At 45.2% G+C, this 14,683-nt stretch overlaps 1 protein-coding gene across 1 annotated transcript in view; it reads right to left on the bottom strand.

Moving 5' to 3' along the window:
• LOC147706730 (uncharacterized) overlaps window positions 1–14,372 on the bottom strand; it is a 35,672-nt gene extending 21,300 nt beyond the window's left edge. Inside the window, exons 1-3 of the mRNA XM_086925877.1 lie at window positions 14,214–14,372; window positions 10,230–10,331; window positions 2,323–2,470 (exon numbers count right to left, since the gene is read on the bottom strand). The gene's annotated coding sequence lies outside the window, so the exon portion shown is untranslated. The remainder of the gene's footprint in view (window positions 1–2,322; window positions 2,471–10,229; window positions 10,332–14,213) is intronic.
• Window positions 14,373–14,683: the final 311 nt, after the last annotated feature.

Genomic DNA, 14,683 nt, shown 5'->3' with positions numbered 1-14,683 from the left:
TTTCAAAGGTTTTGTAAATGCTAATTCTATTAGCGGATAACGTTTATATATGTTATTATCCTTCTGGGACCACCTGAGCAGCCATCTTGTTTCTCAGGAGAAGTGAGGCACAAGAGAGCACAAAGCAAGAGTGGAAAACGCGAAAAGGGGGCAGGGCTGAGACCCCCTAGCCCTTTTTTAAAATCGCGGGGCACGCGCACGGTACGCGTACCGTGCGCGCACACCGCGATTTTTTAAAAAATTTGCTCCTGGGGGTCCTTTTGGAACCCCCCGAGAAGAGCTAAAGGGTTGGGGGGGGTCTCTACCCTGCCCCCTTTTCGTGTTTTCCACTCTTGCTTTGGGCTCTCTTGTGCCTCAGTTCTCCTGAAAAACAAGATGGTGGCCAACACTTCCTGGTTTGGAAAGTTTGGAATGTTGACAGTCGACTGCCAGCCAATCAGAAACTCGCTCCTGCACGTAAGGGTACGCGCACGTACGCGTACTGTGAGCGCATATAGATATATAATTTGCTCAAATTCAATTTTCTCAACAACTACTGGAGGGATTTTCACCAAATATAGAAAAGGCACTACTGCATACCTGTCCCTACCATTTTGCCAAGTTTGGTGTAATTCCGTTCAGCCGTTCGGGCTGTAGCCGTGTCTAAAGGCCCCATAGAAAATGCCATTTGAAAAATTTCAAATTCAATTTTCTCAAGAACTACTGGAGGGATTTACACCAAACATACAAAAGGCACAGCTGCATACCAGTCCCTACCATTTTGCCAAACCTGGTGTAATTCCGTTCAGCCTGTAGCCTTGTCAGAATGTCCCTATGGAAATTAACATGGGGAAAACACGTTTTGGGACCCCCTTTTTTCTCAGCCCCCGCTTGACTAATCCCCCCGAAACTTTCAGGGAAGGAGCAGAGCGTAGCGAGGCAATTTAAGGAAAATTACAGGCAGATCCCTTAATCGGCGCCAAAGTTATTCCCAATAGAATGTTCAGAATTTCCTATGGTAACTAGGTCCTAACTATATATACCTACTGTAGGTAAATATATATATATATATATATATATATATATATAATCATATGTATCAAAAAGAAATTTAGTTTATACAATTTTATATTAAAACCATCAAAAAAACTAAATAAAGAAATAAACATATACAATTAGATTGTTGGCTTTATACAACTCACACCACTCCTGTATCACACCACTTCCGAATACTTGCAGGGGGGCGCCACTCTAAGAACAGGTGTGATACAGGAGTGGTGTGAGTTGTATAAAGCCAACAATCTAATTGTATATGTTTATTTATTTAATATGTTTTTTTAAATGGTGTTAATATAAAATTGTATAAAATAAATTTCTTTTTGATACATAGGAATATATATATATATATATATATATATATATATATATATATATATATATATATATATATATATATATATACACACACACACACACACACTTACATATATCCTTTTTTCATATAGATTCAAAGTGCTGGAATTGTATTGTCAATGTAAAGCCTGAAGAAGGTGGTTGGACCTGTGGATACCACCGAAACGTGTCGCCTCTAGGTAGTTTTGTTTTTAAAAAAGAAAGAACTTTTCATGTTTGATTGTGGAATCGGAATGTAGTGTTTCATAGAATATCACCCTCAATTATGACGGATTGCTGAATTTCATAATTAATGTGCACTTTGTTTTTAATTAGGACCAAAACCTTAGTAGTGGTTTAAGCTATCATACAAGTATCTTGAATGTATTGGACTGATATTGTTTTTATATGTTAGAGCAAATTGCTTTATTTTATCTATTTTCTAATTATTTTTTGTTGAATTTGTGAAGAATTAAGGAATAAACATGGTCATATTTGATTGATTGACCAGGGTGAGAGGCTCCTGTTGTTTGAGTGAATAGTAAAGATCTGGTGTGCTATCATTGTTTCCCAAAGGGATCAATATTTTTAGACATTGGGTCTAATAGCATCACACCTGCACCATTTCCAGTGCAATCATAGTGGCACAAAAGAGCTATGAAAACAGTTTCCAGCTCCAGTCTGGCACATGGGGAATTTTTTTTAAAGGAGAGGAATCTGCAGGTAGAAGATTCCATTAGAAAAAACTGGTTATGGTTGAACAGTGAGAAAAACAGAAATCCTGCTACTGGTGTCCATCGCCCCCTCTGCCTGTGCTTTTCTTGGACAAAGCTACTAAAACCATTCCTCATTCTAGTTCAAAAGTTTGCAATCCTGGTAGGTTATTCGACAGTGAGCATTCACTCTACAAGTTTGACTTCTACCACCTACTTAGGCAAAATAGTGTCTTACCTCTCTGTTCACCATTAACACTGGATGTATTTATTTTCTGTCCAGATCATTGCAACAAATACTATATTGATCTCTAAGTCCAGAGAGTGCAGGGTGATGGCATTTAACTTCCACACTGTGTGTGCTCTGAGGTTTCTCCACTGGTTGCCTGTTAAGCAAAGAACAAATGTTAAACTGTTCCTTGTCATTTAAAGCTTTACATTACATATCGCTGGACTACCCAGCCAAACTGTTTGCCCATAAACTTACAACTGGAACATTAAGGTCTGCTGATCTCAACCTGAGAGCTTCCTCCCATGGTGTGGAGCGAATTACTATTTTTTTAATAATCCCTCACTGCCAGGTATGGCTTGGCGGTGAGAAACAGAGAAAAAAGACATAATGCTATTTAACTGAAATAGAACAGACAGTGTTATGTCCTACCTCTTACAGACTCTACTCTGTGACTGTGTGTTGATGTCCATCAACTGAGTTAATGGGGGCTCATGGTCTGCCCCACTCTAAATAGGGAGGGAGGGCTGAGGGTTTGATTGACAGGTTGCCCTGTAGCATTTGTGACCGAGTACTCTGTCGCCAAGCTCTCATTGTGTAACCTTAATTAAAGGAGGCTAGACCAAAATAGATCTGCAAGCTGGTACAGGGTCTACACCATTGGTAAGATTAGCTCTAATCATATGGATGTTGCCTTCAAGTGATCTGCAAAACACACCCGGCTAAGACAAAGATGGTGAACATTTTGGTAAATTGAAATATGGTTTCGGGTAGGAGAAAGGGACCAAAAAACACAGAAAAGCTAAATTATCTGACTATTTGATAGCAAATGGCAACTCTGTACAGCAGAGGCCATTCTCTGTGCATACAATATCTACAAGACGCCACTTTTACGAGACGGGCCACAGACTATTAAAAGTGATGACACTTCTATAACATTCATTTGATTAATGATTTGATTAATGATTAATGTAAGGAAATGCCTCTTTTTGCACGATCACACCAAATGTTTTGGACTGATGCTGCAGATTTTTCGAAGCAGAGTGCTCGGAGGACTGCTAACCATCCCTCAGTGTCAGTGCACTGACCCCTAAACGTGTATGTTTGATCTGCTTATTCCCAATTGCCATTTCAGAGTCTTGCAACAAGATGGCCTTCAGCCCTCGTGGGGAGAGGTGTGGACAACTACCAGGAGAGGAAACAATAGAGACCTGGAGAGAGAGCAATAGAGCGCACGGTGTGTGCCCAAAAGGCGAGCTTTAAGGGGAAGCCATCTTTAAAGGGTAAATGGCGAACACACCTGATATTATGGTTGCTGTTTGGGGACACAAGGGGGGGTTAGGGGGGGTTGGAGACGTGACCAAACCGATTTTTCCATGGGCATGTAGCCCCCAGGTAGTCACACCTTTAGGGTGGGCTACCATGTTCACACACCAGGAGATGGGTTGTTCCATCTTGGGAGTGGGCACAATAGTGCAGTCTGGGACAGCTAGATAGCACACTTTTCCGGAACGTGACACCAGTTGGGGAGTGACCCTGTAACCCATTGGCTAATAACCACCACATCCCTCGGTCAATTTTTTAGCATAAATATGGCACCCAGACCTCAGATTGCATGGGGACTGGAGGAGAACTGCGGTGCTGTTCCCTGGACCTGGGAAGAGAGGCTGCGCCAACTGCTGGACTGCACTTGCTCATCCTTGGGCTAGCAAAATGAGGATTGAGCCTGTGTGGTCTGGTTCATAGAAAAGTCGTCCTTGAGCCCCAGATAAACAAGCATTTGCAAAGCAATAGGTCTCGCATTAGGAAAGTTTGAGCTATTGGTATTGTAAATGACAATTTTTTTAATTTGTGTTGGTTTTGAAAATCGCGAAATTAATAGCTTTGTCATGTACAATGCCAATACTTTTAATTGTTTAAAATAATTAATACTTAAATAAAAGTTATTGTAATTTATAATGGCAATAGCTTAAACTTTTGTAAATAACTTTTGTGAAGACTATGTTCAGTGTATTTTATTGTGACGAAAATCCAAGAACAGAAGTGAAATATTAACATCTTTTTGTGACATTTGTAATAAAGCTTAAAACATTGAGAGAACATTTGAACCAGTTGTGTAATTGTTGCACAGATTGATGTTGTGGTGGCGCTGAGTGATGTGGTTGCGACGAGTGATGCTGTGATAGCGCATAGTGATGTTTTAGTGCCCCCTGAGTAATGCTGTGGTGACGCTGAGTTATGCTGTAGTGATGCGATAGATAGATAGAGTGTAATTATGTCGCGTGTAACTATGTGGCACTGAGTGGTATTATTTGGAGTGTATGTTGCATTGAGTGCATTGTAATTATGTAGTATATAATTATGTGGCACTGAGTGAAATTGTGTGGAGTGTGTGTTGCATTTAGTAGAGTGTAATTAAGTGGTGTGTAATTATGTGGCACGGAGTGGGATTTGGAGTTTATGTTGTATTCAGTATAGTGTAATTGTGTGGCGTGTAATTATGTGGCACTGAGTGGTATTTGGAGTGTATGTTGCGTTGAGCGTAGTGTAATTATGTGGCATGTAATTATGTGGCACTGAGTGGTATTTGGAGTGTATGTTGCATTGAGTGCAGTGTAATTATGTGGCGTGTAACTATGTGGAACTGAGTGTTATTTGGAGTGTATGTTGCGTTGAGCGTAGTGTAATTATGTGGCATGTAATTATGTGGCACTGAGTGGTATTTGGAGTGTATGTTGCGTTGAGCGCAGTGTAAATATGTGGCATGTAATTATGTGGCACTGAGTGGTATTTGGAGTGTATGTTGCGTTGAGCGTAGTGTAATTATGTGGCATGTAATTATGTGGCACTGAGTGGTATTTGGAGTGTATGTTGCGTTGAGTGCAGTGTAATTATGTGGCGTGTAACTATGTGGCACTGAGTGGTATTTGGAGTGTATGTTGCATTGAGTGCAGTGTAATTATGTGGCGTGTAACTATGTGGCACTGAGTGTTATTTGGAGTGTATGTTGCATTGAGTGCAGTGTAATTATGTGGCATGTAATTATGTGGCACTGAGTGGTATTTGGAGTGTATGTTGCGTTGAGCACAGTGTAATTTTGTAGCATATAATTAGGGCTCCCGGTTTTATGGTATTTATTTTTTGCACATTTCCGTCTGTATTTATCCATATTTATTTTTTTACCATTTTATCTGTATTTATCCGCATTTATTTTTGTGGCACGCAAAAGAAGACGCTGCAGCTAGAATTTTTTCACATTTATTCAAACAGACAAAGCACTCTTTTTGCCGTTTTTTTGTAGTGTGACTTTGCACCAAAAGTACTGAAGAGCTTAACATGAGCAACAGTTTGATTACACGAGGTCATTTTGATTTTTACAGACACAGGGAAATTGAGGGATTTGGCCAGAATCATAGGATGGTGAGCCAAACCCGAGACTTGAGCCTATATGTTCACATCCATGGTTGTTAATTCACCCCAGTGCTATGGGTAGTGAAGGTGACATCACAATCCTTTTGCCATCGCAGGGTTATATCCAGTCTTAGCCCCACATAAGTCACTCAATTCCTGCTGTGAGGCTTAGAAAATAAAGCTGAGTGATAATCAAGGAATATAAACAGGGCTCTAGATTCCTGATTTCTTCCCGTTTTTCCCACAGCAGTGATGACCAGGCACGTCGGGTGGTTCACTATCTGTATTCCTCACTAACGCTAATTGACCACGACATTCAAGTCCCTCCACATCAACTAATACCATTTCCTCCACGCACCACCTTTTTGGTTGATGTATACACCCATTGCCATATAATTAATAAAATAAATGTAAAGACAGATTCTACATGTGGACACTTTAGGCCACCAAGATTAATGCACTTGTAAGGGGCTCCAGCTTTCTCAATACAATTAGAGATCGGGCTACAGAAATGTGGAACAGCAACATTTAGACATCTATGTAGCTTTTACAAGCTGAGAGCTACTCAACAAGTCACCCTCGTGTGCTTGTGCCTCCCTCACCCCTTCAGTATTCTTGTGGTTACACCTGTGTACTAAAACGCAACAGTTAGCAGCAAGTCAGACTACCTGCACGGTCTGCAAAGTACCGTGATTGTCTATTTATTTGAAAAGAAACAATTACAGCCTGGGCACGCATTAACAGGTGATCATTGCATCGTTGGAATTCCGGCGTCTTGGGCAGAGCGCTGCACCTCGCTCCGACGGTATGCCAATCAGCCTGAAATGCATGCTTGCCTTTGCCACCCTGTAATTCACCTCGGTGTTGTGTTTGGCTCTAGGCTGTAGCTGTGAACCAGGCGCTGCTGTGCATCAGATGTGCAGATGTTCGCACGCACTTTAAGATGCGTAATTCGAAGACAAAGAGAACATCACTGTCCTGCTGCTTGTCCATTTCTTTGCTCTTTCAACTATGCCTCAGGACATGCAGTTACTACAAGATGATGGTGAGAAAACACATGACCAAAGTCATGGTGTTGACAGGATGTCTGGGGGCGTGGGGGTGTTAATTAACCCTGTGCCATGGTCAATAGCGTGTATGTTAAAGGCAGATAAGCGCTCTCGGCCTGCTGCTGTCTGGGAGGTACAAAGGGTCGCTCGTTAACTAATCAGTCTCCCTTGGCAGCAGAGTGCTTAGCCCAGACTCGGTAGGGTGGGGTGATTTAGAGGGGAGAATAATCTGCAGGACATTGCAGCAGCAGTTTCAAATTTCTTTCCTTGGCCCCTGTGTGCCTCAGACACTCATTTTACAGAGGAGCAAACAGACACAATAAAGCAAGTTGATTAGTAATTTTCAGTTTCTATTTATAAATACAGACAAAGGAATAAATGATTTCCGTCTGTATTTATATGTATCAATCTGTTTAAACGGAAAACCGGGAGCCCTACATATAATTATGTGGGACTGAGTGGTATTATGAGGAGTGGATGTTGTATTCAGTAGAGTGTAATTGTGTGGCACTGAGTGGTATTGTTTGGAGGGCATGTTGCATTGTAATTATGTAGCATATAATTATGTGAAACTGAGTGGTATTGTGTGGAGGGTGAGTTGCATTCAGTAGAGTGTAATTATGTGGTGTGTAATTATGTGGCACTGAGTGGTATTTGGAGTGTATTTCGCATTGAGTGCAGTGTAATTATGTGGCGTGTAATTATGTGGCACTGAGTGGTATTTGGAGTATGTTGCATTGAGTGCAGTGTAATTATGTGGTGTGTATCTATGTGGCACTGAGTGGTATTTGGAGTGTATGTTACATTGAGTGCAGTGTAATTATGTGGCGTGTAATTATGTGGCACCGAGTGGTATTTGGAGTGTATGTTACATTGAGTGCAGTGTAATTATGTGGCGTGTAATTATGTGGCACTGAGTGGTATTTGGAGTGTATGTCGCATTGAGTGCAGTGTAATTATGTGGCGTGTAATTATGTGGCACTGAGTGGTATTTGGAGTGTAGATTGCACTGAGTGCATTGTAATTATGTAGCATATAATTATGTGAAACTGAGTGGTATTGTGTGGAGTGTGTGTTGCATTCAGTAGAGTGTAATTATGTGGTGGGTAATTATGTGGCACGGAGTGGTATTTGGAGTGTATGTTGAATTGAGTGCAGTGTAATTATGTGGCGTGTAATTATGTGGCACTGAGTGGTATTTGGAGTGTATGTTGCATTGAGTGCAGTGTAATTATGTGGCGTGAAATTATGTGGCACTGAGTGGTATTTGGAGTGTATGTTGCATTGAGTGCAGTGTAATTATGTGGTGTGTAATTATGTGGCATGACACAAGCACATGCTCACTTTTTGTTTTAGACAGGGAAAGATTAAGTGATTTGCTCAGAATCACAGCATGTTGAGCCGGCGCTTAGACTTTAACTTGGCACCCTAATTCAAAAGCCGGCTGCTCTGGCCGTGATGCCATATCCTGTTCCCTCAAAAGACCCATAGGAATGAATGGGGAGTATTCCTTATTTGCGATTAGCAATTTGCTAATCGCAAATAAGATAGCGATTTAAAGGGTGCCAGGGTGTCCAAAGGACACCCTGTAGCACCCCTTAAATGCAAATTTAAACAGGTGTTGCGCACACACATGTCCAAAGGACATGTGTGTGTGCAACATGCAACTTAGAAAAATGCTTTTAAAAGCATTTTTCTACGTTTTCGCTATTTACCACGAGGTTTGACCTCGCGGTAAATAGCGGGCCGAAACTGCGAATTCGCTATTGAAAAATGGATGATGAATTGCATTTAAGGAATCTCAAATAGAGATTCCTTAAATGTAATTCCTCGCAAAATAGCGAAATCGCTATTACCGATTTTTGCATTTGGGATGATGAATCCCAAATGCAAAAATCGCACTCGCAAAGGGCCAGATTCTCAGAATCTGGCCCTTTGCGAGCGCATTAAGCTTGATGAATCAGGCTGTATTTTGTTTGATGTAATAGACTAAACTTTTTTTCCATAAAAAATACAAATCCAGCCACAGGATACACATAACCCCTGGCTTGCCTCTCAGTTCATTAACTGAGAAGTGTCATCAGGGCGGGGACAGAAAGGTTTCTCAAATCATGTTTAAAAAAAACTATCACTTTTAATAAACACATAATTAAAGCATGAAGTGGTAGCACACAGTCATTTCTAATCAGCAGATTTTACATTGAAATGGCCACAAACGTTCCCACTGGCATGCGGTTTTACTGATAAAACTATATAGTGTACAAACAATAATGTTTGGAAACAGTTTCTGCAAATATGTGTCATTTGCACATCACCGAGTAAAGTTTTCAGGTTTGTTTTGCTCCTATTTAACTCTTAGTTGGCATCACACTTCTGAATTACAAAAAAAATGTGCTTTCATAATTCCGGATATATTTTTTATATTAATTAACAAGCTATTTATTGAAACGACTTTGGGGAGAAAGGAGCTCAAAAGCTGCACTGATGTTTTGCACCGGATGATAGCAAAGAAAAAGATTCCAGTCTTGCTGGCCTGAATCAGGGACCCATAATATCCGTGTTTCCAGACTTGGTAGCAATTGTCAAAAATCTTAAAACATTTCAATTAATCTTTAACAATTCCAGAGGTGCACATTCCTCATTTGGTTTTATGAAGGGGCTAAAATAGAGGATCGCAGTGGTAATAAATATTTGGTAATTGTAATCCATCCTCTTTTAGCCATGTGTCTGTGAGACATCACAGATTCAGGCTGGATTAAGTGACAGTGTCACAGACGTTAGTGGTTTGTTATCACGCATTAAGATTGTGCCAACAAACTGAAGCCCTCCCAGGCGTGTGCTTTTTTTTCTAAATTAGTGGGACCACAAACTCTTGCCTGATATCAACAAGGAGCAAACAGCCTAAGTGATGCTAAAGAAGAAAGGCTGAATTTTTAGAGAAAAAAAAAACTACAGGGTTTGGAATCGCAGATCAAATCAGATTTTTAGACTGAAAAAGAAGGGTATGCACTTTGCAGATAGCAGCCGTGTGCTTGATAGGGCTGCGTGGATTTATCTTTCAAAATGTGGTAGCTGAAAACTACGGTTATATAGTATGTATAATTTTAATGTTGCTTTAGAACGAAGAAGCTTTAGGTTAGCCAACTTGATGAAAGTATATTTGTTTACAATTACTTTCTATTTGTACAGCTATTACATGTTGTCCTCTGAAAGAAAGAAATTTTTCTTCCCCAAAGCTGCCAAGGTTTCAGATTACCATGTGTGAGATTTTCATAATTCCGGTGTAATTATGAGTGACATTTCAACGACTATGAGTGACACTTTCTCACTGGCAAAATCATGCAATGAAGACAAGGGAAACATATAAATATCAGAAATTACATGCATTTGAGCACTGATGAACCCAAAAAAGAACTTAAAATTGCTGCAAAGCTCTAGTAAAGGAAGGGGACTAACCTGTACTTGTGTGTCGAGGTCAGGAGGTCGAAGACAGGCGTTGTCAGTTTTCCTGTAATTTAAGTCAGCCAGCATCTGGCAGAGGCAGCAATTCCAGAGAGCCTAGTTGTCGAGAAAGTTACCAGTTACAAGTTGTTAAAAGAAACAATTAAATTGGCATATATAAATGTAGAACTGGCACCAGTGTTAACACAGCGCGCTAGCGCTACTAAGGGCCTCCAACACAGTTGACTTACCAGACGCCAACTGCCTAAATATCATAAATTAATATATGTTGACATCCTGAATAATTATTTCAATGTCCTGTTAGCGGCGGGAGGCAATCATTTTGTTTCGCCGGCGCCCGCCTCCTTAGTCCACGCTGACCAGCTGTCCTGACTGAGTGGCCTGTCCAGTGTGACAGACTGTCCTGGAGGCCCGCCCGCTGCACAACGGGAGCAAATGTGGAGAAGTGTGGCTCAATGGTTAGAGCGGCAGACCCTGATGCAGAGGTCTGGCCCGGGACCAGGGTTCAATTCCTGCCTCGGCCGGTCTTGGCGGGGCTTGAGCTCTAAATTCATCGGACCGGATTTCTCGCCTTGGTGCCTATTCTAATCATGGGTCCCACGCTGCAACTCTGGGCAATAGCTTGCTTAATCTCCACAACGGCCCCAACAGCGCTGGGATGCCTGGCTTCACCTTGGGGATGCCCAGGAGTGGACATTTCACAGGGAAAAACCAGGAAGGGTTCCTTAGCGGTATGAGTACAAGCGTCGGGAGACCCGGTCTGGGTAGCTGTGCGCTATACAAGTACAAAAACATTTACATTTACATTACGGGGTGACAGCGCTTGACTTAAACCACAAGCTCTGAAATATAATTGAATTGGCTGTGGGCAAGGCCCATAATGCCTGAGCCACAGCACGGGCGGCCAGACGAGCCGGTGCGAGCAGCAGCAACCAGGCAAACGCCAGGAGTGCGGCCCAGGCCAGCACCGCCCGTAAACCAGTAGCCAGCCCTTCACAAACTCCCCACTGCCAGCAGGATGTAACCTCCCCCCGCAGCGCCATGGGTGACCAAGCGTATTACAACCCGACTGCCTAGCTCGGCCATCTCATTGGGCACTCACCTTGTGAGGTCAGTCAGCAGGCTGTCTGAATCAGAGCCGTAAGCAGGATTTAGAATACATTGTAGCAGAGCTGTGAGCCTGTCAGTCGTCCAAAGCTCAGCTTTGAGCACCCAAAGCCTGCAGGAGCAACTCGCGCAGGCCTGGGCGGCGCGCTGCCACTCATGCCACACTTTTAGGCAGTGCTCCAGCAGAGACACATAATGTGAAATGCATCATATGCGCGACAATGCATTTCAGTGCGGTGATGTGGAGCACCACACTGAAATGCGTTAGTTGAACGCATGGGTACTCACAAACTTTCTCTCGGGGGCCAAATTTCCAGTGTGGTTTGTGGCCGAGAGCTGCACCGGTGGGGGTGGGGTCAGTGGGGGAGAGGGGCGGGGCTAGACCAAAAAAAAAAACATGTACCCATGAGGTTGAACACAGGACCCTGCAGCGGAAGCCTTCGTCCACTGAGCCACCAGACTCAGCATGCATACATCTTTCTCTCTCTCTGTCTCCCTCCCTTTCTCTATCTCTCTCTCTCCCTCACTCTGTCTGTCTGTCTCCCTCCTCTCTCTGTCTCCCTCCTCCCTCTGTCTGTTACGGTCACACTCCTTGTCTTCCTCTATCTGTCTCGCTTTCTTTGTCTCCCTCCTCCCTCTGTCTCCATCCCTCTGTCTCCATCCCTCTGTCTCCATCCCTCTGTCTCCATCCCTCTGTCTCCATCCCTCTGTCTCCATCCCTCTGTCTCCATCCCTCTGTCTCCAACCCTCTGTCTCCAACCCTCTGTCTCCAACCCTCTGTCTCCAACCCTCTGTCTCCAACCCTCTGTCTCCAACCCTCTGTCCCCATCCCTCTGTCCCCATCCCTCTGTCCCCATCCCTCTGTCTCCAACCCTCTGTCTCCAACCCTCTGTCTCCATCCCTCTGTCTCCATCCCTCTGTCTCCATCCCTCTGTCCCCATCCCTCTGTCCCCATCCCTCTGTCCCCATCCCTCTGTCCCCATCCCTCTGTCTCCATCCCTCTGTCTCCATCCCTCTGTCTCCATCCCTCTGTCTCCATCCCTCTGTCTCCATCCCTCCGTCTCCATCCCTCCGTCTGCCTGTCTCCCTCTGAGTCCCCCCCCTCTGTCTCCCTCTGCCTCCCTCTCTCTCTGTCTGTCTCCTTCCCTCCGTCTCCTTCCCTCTCTCTCCATCCCTCTCTCTCCATCCCTCTGTCTGTCTGTCTGCCTCCCCCTGAGTCCCCCCCTCGGTCTCCCTCTCCTTCCCTCTCTCTCTGTCTCCTTCCCTCCGCCTCCTTCCCTCCGTCTCCTTCCCTCTTTCTCCCTCTATCTGTCTGCCTCCCCCTGAGTCCCCCCCTCGGTCTCCCTCTCCTTCCCTCTCTCTCTGTCTCCTTCCCTCCGTCTCCTTCCCTCCGCCTCCTTCCCTCCGTCTCCTTCCTTCCCTCCGTCTCCTTCCCTCCGTCTCTCTGTCTTCCTCTGCCGCCCTCCTCCCTCTGTCTGTCGCCCTCTCTCTCCCTCCCTCTGTCTGTCTCCCCCTGACTCCCCCCTCTGTCTCCCTCTCCTTACCTCTGCCTCCCTCTCTCTGTCTCCTTCCCTCCGTCTCCTTCCCTCCGTCTCCTTCCCTCCGTCTCCTTCCCTCCGTCTCCTTCCCTCTGTCTCCTTCCCTCTTTCTCCCTCTATCTGTCTGCCTCCCCCTGAGTCCCCCCCTCGGTCTCCCTCTCCTTCCCTCTCTCTCTGTCTCCTTCCCTCCGTCTCCTTCCCTCCGCCTCCTTCCCTCCGTCTCCTTCCTTCCCTCCGTCTCCTTCCCTCCGTCTCCTTCCCTCCGTCTCCTTCCCTCCGTCTCTCTGTCTTCCTCTGCCGCCCTCCTCCCTCTGTCTGTCGCCCTCTCTCTCCCTCCCTCTGTCTGTCTCCCCCTGACTCCCCCCCTCTGTCTCCCTCTCCTTCCCTCTGCCTCCCTCTCTCTGTCTCCTTCCCTCCGTCTCCTTCCCTCCGTCTCCTTCCCTCCGTCTCCTTCCCTCCGTCTCCTTCCCTCCGTCTCCTTCCCTCCGTCTCCTTCCCTCTGTCTCCTTCCCTCCGTCTCCTTCCCTCCGTCTCCTTCCCTCCGTCTCCTTCCCTCTTTCTCCCTCTATCTGTCTGTCTTCCTCTGCCGCCCTCCTCCCTCTGTCTGTCGCCCTCTGTCTCCCTCCTTCTCTCTCTCTCCCTCTGCCACCTCACCCCAGCTTCCCGGGAACACCCACACACAGCCTCACCAAGTACTTCACAGGTCTTTAAAAGACCATTTACTTGTTAATGGGGCTTTGTTCTGAAACGCCCGGCCCCCATAGAGCAGAGTGTCTCGGAGTCGGTGGGGTTTGCTGACACCCTTTAATTTTTTTTTTTTTTAAAGACAGTTGCAATGTCTGCAAGGTCCGCGGGCCGCCAAGGAAGGCTTGCCAGGCCGTACTATGAGTACCCTTGGCCTGATGTATGGTACTCGGCAGGACTATAGTGGGGTGTTCAACCAGCCAGTATGAATAAAAAAAAGTTCAACAAAGGGAATTGTGAAATGTTTGAAAAGTTGTTCAAATATAGGTCTTAAAAGTAAATACACATAAAAATTACAGCTGTGCCACATACCAAATACACCCAGGCGGGTGGCGGATTTTTAAAGACAAAATGGATTTATTTCAGTTGCCCCCCGCCCTCTAAAATTGCATTTACTTGAACCAAAAATGCAAAGTCTCCCGAGTCTTTGCTTCCAAAGGCCCCTCTGTCCAAGAGTATGTGTAAGCCTGCTCTCCCCTCCCCCCCCTCACAGCTGGGACACAGCAGACCCAGAACTCGGCAGCTCGCGCCATGCACGCACGTGTTTCACGCTATACACGCCCGTGCAATGCGGCGCGCGTGCACCTACCTGTCCGTCCGTGAGCCAGACGTTTTTTCCCTGAAACAAAACTCCCGGGGCCCCCGCGAGCCCTCTGCTCCGACCCCTCGTGCTCGCCACGCGCGAGGAAGGGAGCTTTCCCTGATCTTATCATCATGTTTTACGGCGGCCCTGCCTCGGCGCATGCGCACTATGTCCATGGTGCTTTTCGGCGGGGTCCTTTATGAAGGCTAATGCATTGGGCATGCGCAGATACTTCAGCTCGCGGCCTTTAGAGTGACCGTGCCATAGCGCATGCGTAACTTCAGATCGTAGCCTTTAAAGTGACCGTGCCAGAACGCATGCGCAGATACTTCAGATCGCAGCCTTCAGCCTAACGATCCAAAGCGCATGCGCAACTTCAGATCGTGGCCCCTTAGAGTAACCGAGACATGGCGCATGCGCAGATACTTCAGTTCGCAGCCTTTAGCCTGCCCGTGCCATAGCGCATGCTCGGAGAC

The sequence above is a fragment of the Lissotriton vulgaris genome, chromosome 6 (assembly GCF_964263255.1).
Source record: "Lissotriton vulgaris chromosome 6, aLisVul1.2, whole genome shotgun sequence".
NCBI lineage: Eukaryota > Metazoa > Chordata > Amphibia > Caudata > Salamandridae > Lissotriton > Lissotriton vulgaris.
Note: the sequence above shows the minus strand (reverse complement) of the source record. Positions and strands in the feature narration are given on the sequence as shown.